The sequence below is a fragment of the Phacochoerus africanus genome, unplaced genomic scaffold, assembly GCF_016906955.1.
Source record: "Phacochoerus africanus isolate WHEZ1 unplaced genomic scaffold, ROS_Pafr_v1 Scaffold_134, whole genome shotgun sequence".
Lineage (NCBI taxonomy): Eukaryota > Metazoa > Chordata > Mammalia > Artiodactyla > Suidae > Phacochoerus > Phacochoerus africanus.
Genome location: NW_025927326.1, coordinates 1 through 7,129, shown reverse-complemented (window position 1 = coordinate 7,129; position 7,129 = coordinate 1). Strand labels below are relative to the sequence as shown.

Sequence of the window (7,129 nt, the reverse complement as noted above, 5' to 3'; positions counted from 1 at the left end):
ACCCTGGAGACGAAGTTGGTCTAGTGAGTGTCAGGTGGTGGGTGAGAAGGCAGCTCTCTCCCTCTGTATGTTCAGGATTTCGGGCCTCCCTGTCGGTTGTGTCCTCACCGTGTGTCCTCTTGGCAATGGGTGCTATCAGAGTTGGATGACTTAGAGGAGAGGTCCTCTCAGGTCCCATGGTTAACGAGTCGGCCTAGGAACCATGAGATTGCGGGTTTGATCCCTGGCTTTTCTGAGTGGGCTAAGGATCCATTGATGCCGGAACCTGTGGTGTAGGTCGCAGATGTGCCTGGGATCCTGCCTTGCTGTGGCTCTGGCGGAAGCCGGCAGCTACAGCTCCGATTAGACCCCTAGCCTGGGAACCTCCATATGCCATGGGTGTGGCGCTAAAAAGCAAAGAATATTAAAAAAACAAAAACAAAAACAAACAACCCACAGTTCAATCAGGCAGACACAGAAAAAGGAACACTGTGCAATTCAACACATAGGCGGTAACGAGACTAGGCAGACTGTCAGAGATGGAACGTAGAGATGGCTGAGACCTGGCAGCAGGGATGAAGGGGGAGTGATTCCTGAATGGGTGCAGAGGTCCTGTGAGTTACGCCGAGAAAGGTTGTTGTGGACAGTAGTGCAGAGTCCATGGCATTGGGAAGGCCTGCTCTCCCCCTGAGATTCCTACGGCCAAAGCATCCCAACGAGAAGTATTATGTATCTAAGACAATAAAAGAGGCGAACCGCTCCAGAGGATGGAGCGTGAACACAGGAGCACCCTGTGGGCAGCGTAGGGAAGCTGAAACGGTGTCCTGCCATTTCAGACGATGGCGGCCTGTGGCTGGACGTGAGAATGGGCAGGAGCCCTCAGGAGGCTGTCTCGTGGCAGCAGAGCCTGCATTCTCGTGTTGGCCATTTCTCCGATGGGGACTATGCCCCGGAGAGGTTCCCTTTAGCAAGAGAGGCAGAGGCTCCCTTTCTCGGGTCTTTCAGGGTGCTCTCTGCCTTCCTTCAAAACGTTTACCCGGGAGGATGGGCCAAGAGAAGCTCCATCCGTGCTTCATCCCACCCCCACCCCTTGACTCCCAGCCCATGTCCAGTCAGGGGAGGTGCCCAGAGTACCTCCTGAGCAGCACCACCGCCTTGCTGACAGTGACTGTGTGTCCCCCTAGCAACCCTCGAGGATGTTGTGGAGGCCGGCGGGAGTGAGAAGACCGAGGAGGAGGCCCTGGCTGTGACAAAGGAGGAGGAGGCGGGCCCGGCCCCTGAGAAGGGGGCAGAGGAGGAGGCGGGCCCAGGCGGTGACAATGACAAGAAGGCCCCAGCCAGCGACCTGGTTGAGCAGGAAGACCAGCTTGCCCCCAAGGTAAGCTCACCTTTCTTGAGGTGGGATTGGAAAAAGTCGCCTCCTTTGTTCCTGGATGTACCTACTTGAGAAATGAAAATCTGAGGCAGTCCCTTGTTTATGAGGCATGCAGATTCCTCTGCGGAGGAATGTGGAGTCAACGTCTTGGTACCAGCAACTAGCTCCTTCCAAGGGGCATTGGCCAAAGGGAGCGCATCAGTCCCCAAGGGTACAGTAGGGAGCATTTTTCTTTGAAGAGGGCTGAGTGTTTTTTTAAATGAACATGGCCTGGGGAGGTCTTCCGTGAGAAGTTTGCGCCTTTTCCAAAGGTGTCTTCGCTGTCTTCTTTTGGGGAAACCGACTCGACTCTGCCTTCTGTGTGCCTGCCTGTGGTCCCCAACAGCAGGAAGACCTGCGGCCACAGTGCAGAGGATGCTGTGACGCTCACCGTGTTTTCTTTTCTGTCATTGCAGGTGGACGGGACGGACGATGAAAGCTGTGAGTATTCTGGAACCCTGCTCTGCTGAGGAGAAGTCCAGGTGTTGAGGAAGGGAGGGGGGGCTTTCCTGCTCCTTTGGTTGCAGAGACACGTTGAGGCCATAGAGCCCAGGGAAGTTCTGAGCACACGGAGGACAGACCAGGGCGGTGCTGTGAGGCCCCAGACAACCTTCGGTAGGCGACATGAGTGGGGACAGTTTCTAACACCTTGATTCCTCATGTCTGTGTTTCTGCAGTGTGGAGCTTCGTGAGTCTGTGTGACAGCGACCACGATGAAAATGACACAGGTAGGAGCAGCTCTCGGGTAGGGGCCAATGGGAGAGGGTTCCCGGGACACTTGGGCTACGCCTGCTGCTTGGGGTGTGGGGCAGGTGAGTCTGAAATCTAACAACAGGAAGAAATTGGTGTAAAGATGTTCATCGCCTGTTTTAAGAGGGAGAGGGAGCAGATAAGAGATGCCCGAGTGTTGGCATCTGTGCTCACATTGGGTCGAAGGGTCTCAGTCCCTGGAGCCGAGGGAAGGAGCGTGGGCACCTGGAGGAAAAACCAGGGTGATGCTCCGTGACCCGCAGTCAGCTCAGGGACGGGGGAGAAGCGGGAGGGCCGCTGTTTGTACGTCCTTGATTCCCCGCGGTGTGTTTCTGCAGACTCGGTGGTGGAGAGCAGCAACAGCCACCAGGATGAGGAGGCTGCAGGTAGGGAAGAGCACGCAGCTGGGATCCAGTGGGAGAGGGTTCCTGGGAGCACCTGGGTTCCGCCTGCTGGCGGGCGAGGGAGGAAGGGGGATGGGACTTGGCGGGTGGGTGGGTGGCCTAATGAGTGGGACCCTGGTGTGGCCGTTTTCCCCTCTGAAATTGATCACACGGAGAAGACTTGGGTGCCTGGTCTTTGTTGTGCTGTGTTTGTCTTCCTGTCTCCTTCCTTGGAGAGGGAAAATGGATTTCCCCCCCCAAAGCTGCTCCTTCCAGCTCTTGGCCCTGGCACGGTGCCAGCTTGCTCTGTGACTCGCACCCTGAGGGTCTGTGCACAAGAGCTGTTGACTTAGTTTCCTTTAGTGACCTTGATGGGCCTGACGGGTGGGGACGCCAACCTCTCCTAGGCCCCCGACCCTGGAGACGAAGTTGGTCTAGTGAGTGTCAGGTGTGGGTGAGAAGGCAGCTCTCTCCCTCTGTATGTTCAGGATTTCGGGCCTCCCTGTCCGGTTGTGTCCTCACCGGTGTGTCCTCTAGGGCAATGGGTGCGTATCAGAGTTGGATGACTTAGAGGACAGGGAACTAGGCACAGGTTACTAGGTCCCCTTCCCTGGCATGTGTTTCTTCAACAGGGGATGTGCGGAGTTCCCTAGTGTCCCAGACGTTAAGGGTCCAGTGTTGGATCCCTGCTGTGGTGCAGAGAGCCCTGGCCTGGGAAGTTCTGCATGCCCTCCCTGGGAGTGGCGAAAATCAGTCAGTCAATCAGCGGGATTGACATCAGACCATTCCGCATGGTCATCATCTAGGTTGTGTCAGCTACCAAGAGGCGTTTTCCCACAACCCCTGTGTGGGGAGGTAGCTGTTTGAAGTGCACCCCACAGAGCAAGCTCTTTCTAAGTAGAACTTGGATGCTGGAGGCTCTGCTGGGCAGCTGGGGATTATGGGCATTGAAGGCTTGGCCTGGGAGTCAACGATTAGTCATGTCCCTGTGGTCTTCTGCAATCAGTCTATCACTCGTTCTCTCTGTTGTCATGTATTTTCCAGAATCTTGCTTTGGGAGGAAAGGATCTTGCTTCAGGAGCCTGAGGATAAGTTTGTCCTCTGCAAGCCTGGCTAGACTAATCCCCTGGTGGCCGCACAACAGGGTGCACCCAGCCACTGAGCCACATGAAGGTACTGTGGAACCTGACTCAGTACACTCAGGCATGAACGATGATTCTAGTTCATTCAGTGCTCCAAATTTCAGAACAAACTCTACAGATGCTAAGCCGTATCTCTCTTCTAGTGCATGATGCAAATTCAAATGAACTAACTCGGAGTTCCGGTCATGGCGCAGTGGTTAAGGACTCCGACTAGGAACCATGAGGTTGCGAGCTGGATCTCTGGCCTTGCTCAGTGGGTTAAGGATCCGAGGTTGCCGTGAGCTGTGGTGTTGGCCGCAGATGCGGTTCGGATCCCGAGTAGCAGTGGCTGTGGCGTAGGCCAGCGGCTACAACTCTGATTAGACCCCTCTCCTGGGAGCCTGCGTATGCCAAGGGAAGCGGGCCTAGAAAAGGCAAAATGACCAAAACCCAACCAACCAACCAAAAACCAAATTGAATAACTCCCTGGGCACTTTCACAACCATGAAAATAATGGTTCGTTTAAACTCAACATTTGGTTCCTGGTTAATAGCAGAGATGACCTCACTCATGTTTTGACATTTGCTAATAGTTGATATTTGGGCTAGTTGTGCTGGATCCCTCCACGGAACCACATTTCCCAACTTGAAAACAATACTAGACGTGATTTAGAACAAGGTCATGTGAACAAGACATGGTGAACAGATATCACAGAGATATCACACTCCTCCAATGTCCACCATTGACAACGTCCAGCACTGAATGGGGAACATGTGGTGCACTGAGCGGCAAAAGAGTCATGCCATTTTAGTCAGTGAGAAGTTCCCCGTTTAAATTCAGATTCATTTTTTGTGCTGTGACGTGAGTTGAGGTTGGACACCTGCTCCATGTTAGGAGTCCCTGGTATGTTGTTACCATAGAGGACGTGTACACTGCCGTTTGTAGCAGCAGGTTATTCCCAACAGCCAAAAGGTGAAACCACTCCCAGAAGACAAGAAGAGCTCAGGGGACAGATCAAATGTGCCATGTACCCAGAAGAGAACAGTATTCTGCCAGAAACAAAATTAAACTTTTAAATGGGTGACCACATGGATGATTCCAAAGAAAACACGATTTTAACATGCGTGAGGAGTTCCCGTGGTGGCATGGCAGAAGTGAATCCGACTAGGAAGCCTGAGATTGTGCATTGGAACCTTGGCCTCGCTCAGTGGGATAAAGATCCGGTGATGCCGGAACCTGTGGTGTAGGTCGCAGATGTGCCTGGGATCCTGCCTTGCTGTGGCTCTGGCGGAAGCCGGCAGCTACAGCTCCGATTAGACCCCTAGCCTGGGAACCTCCATGTGCCATGGGTGTGGCGCAAAAAAGCAAAGAATATTAAAAAAAAACAAAAAACAAACAACCCACAGTTCAATCAGGCAGACACAGAAAAAGGAACACTGTGCAATTCAACACACATAGGTACGGAACGAGACTAGGCAGACTGTCAGAGATGGAACGTAGAGATGGCTGAGACCTGGCAGCAGGGATGAAGGGGGAGTGATTCCTGAATGGGTGCAGAGGTCCTGTGAGTTACGCCGAGAAAGGTTGTTGTGGACAGTAGTGCAGAGTCCATGGCATTGGGAAGGCCTGCTCTCCCCCTGAGATTCCTACGGCCAAAGCATCCCAACGGAGAAGTATTATGTATCTAAGACAATAAAAGAGGCGAACCGCTCCAGAGGATGGAGCGTGAACACAGGAGCACCTGGGGCAGCGTAGGGAAGCTGAAACGGTGTCCTGCCTTTCAGACGATGGCGGCCTGTGGCTGGACGTGAGAATGGGCAGGAGCCCTCAGGAGGCTGCTCGTGGCAGCAGAGCCTGCATTCTCGTGTTGGCCATTTCTCCGATGGGGACTATGCCCCGGAGAGGTTCCTTTAGCAAGAGAGCAGAGGCTCCCTTTCTCGGGTCTTTCAGGGTGCTCTCTGCCTTCCTTCAACACCCACGTTTGCGCGGGAGGATGGGCGGGAGAAGCTCCGTCCGTGCTTCATGCCACCCCCCACCCCGTGACTCCCAGCCCATGTCCAGTCCAGTCAGGGTGAGGCGCCCAGAGTACCTCCTGAGCAGCACCACCGCCCTGCTGACAGTGAGTGTGTGTCCCCCTAGCAACCGACGACGATGTGTGGAGGCGGTGGGAGTGAGAAGACCGAGGAGGAGGCCAGGCTGTGACAAAGGAGGAGGAGGCGGGCCCGGCCCCTGAGAAGGGGGCAGAGGAGGCCGCGGCGTTGGCGAGGCAGAGGAGAGGCGGGCCCAGGCGGTGACAATGACAAGAAGGCCCCAGCCAGCGCCCTGGCTGAGCAGGAAGACGAGTCTGCCCTCAAGTAAGCTCACCTTTCTTGAGGTGGGATTGGAAAAGTCGCCTCCTTTGTTCCTGGATGTACATACTTGAGAAATGAAAATCTGAGGCAGTCCCTTGTTTATGAGGCATGCAGATTCCTCTGCGGAGGAATGTGGAGTCAACGTCTGGTACCAGCAACTAGCTCCTTCCAAGGGGCATTGGCCAAAGGGAGCGCATCAGTCCCCAAGGGTACAGTAGGGAGCATTTTCTTTGAAGAGGGCTGAGTGTTTTTAAATGAACATGGCCTGGGGAGGTCTCCGTGAGAAGTTTGCGCCTTTTCCAAAGGTGTCTTCGCTGTCTTCTTTTGGGGAAACCGACTCGACTCTGCCTTCTGTGTGCCTGCCTGTGGTCCCCAACAGCAGGAAGGAACCTGCGGCCACAGTGCAGAGGATGCTGGACGCTCACCGTGTTTTCTTTTCTGTCATTGCAGGTGGACGGGACGGACGACGATGAAAGCTGTGAGTATTCTGGAACCCTGCTCTGCTGAGGAGAAGTCCAGGTGTTGAGGAAGGGAGGGGGGGCTTTCCTGCTCCTTTGGTTGCAGAGACACTTGAGGCCATAGAGCCCAGGGAAGTTCTGAGCACACGGAGGGACAGACCAGGGCGGTGCTGAGGCCCCAGAAACCTTCGGTAGGCGACATGAGTGGGGGACAGTTTCTAACACCTTGATTCCTCATGTCTGTGTTTCTGCAGTGGGAGCTTCGTGAGTCTGTGTGACAGCGACCCGATGAAAATGACAGAGGTAGGAGCAGCTCTCGGGTAGGGGCCAATGGGAGAGGGTTCCGGGACACTTGGGCTACGCCTGCTGCTTGGGGTGGTGGGGCAGGTGAGTCTGAAATCTAAACAACAGGAAGAAATGGTTGTAAAGATGTTCATCGCCTGTTTAAGAGGGAGAGGGAGAGATAAGAGATGCCGAGTGTTGGCATCTGTGCTCACATTGGTCGAAGGGTATCAGTCCCTGGAGCCGAGGGAAGGCGTGGGCCCTGGAGGAAAAACCAGGGTGATGCTCAGTGACCCGCAGTACAGCTCAGGGACGGGGGAGAAGCAGGGAGGGCCGCTGTTGTACGTCCTTGATTCCCCGCGGTGTGTTTCTGCAGGACTCGGTGGTGGAG

General features: G+C 54.7%; 1 long non-coding RNA gene across 2 annotated transcripts; it reads left to right on the top strand.

The window, feature by feature from the left end:
* The first annotated feature begins 1,516 nt into the window (after positions 1-1,516).
* On the top strand, positions 1,517-5,802 carry LOC125119106 (uncharacterized). Of its 2 annotated transcripts, none has more exons than XR_007133029.1 (4): positions 1,517-1,834; positions 2,071-2,121; positions 2,482-2,529; positions 3,571-3,699. It is a non-coding gene; the product is annotated as an uncharacterized LOC125119106 (long non-coding RNA). The 2 variants fall into 2 exon arrangements; XR_007133030.1 differs by lacking the exon at positions 3,571-3,699 and adding an exon at positions 5,787-5,802 and having other exon boundaries at positions 1,615-1,834.
* Positions 5,803-7,129: the final 1,327 nt, after the last annotated feature.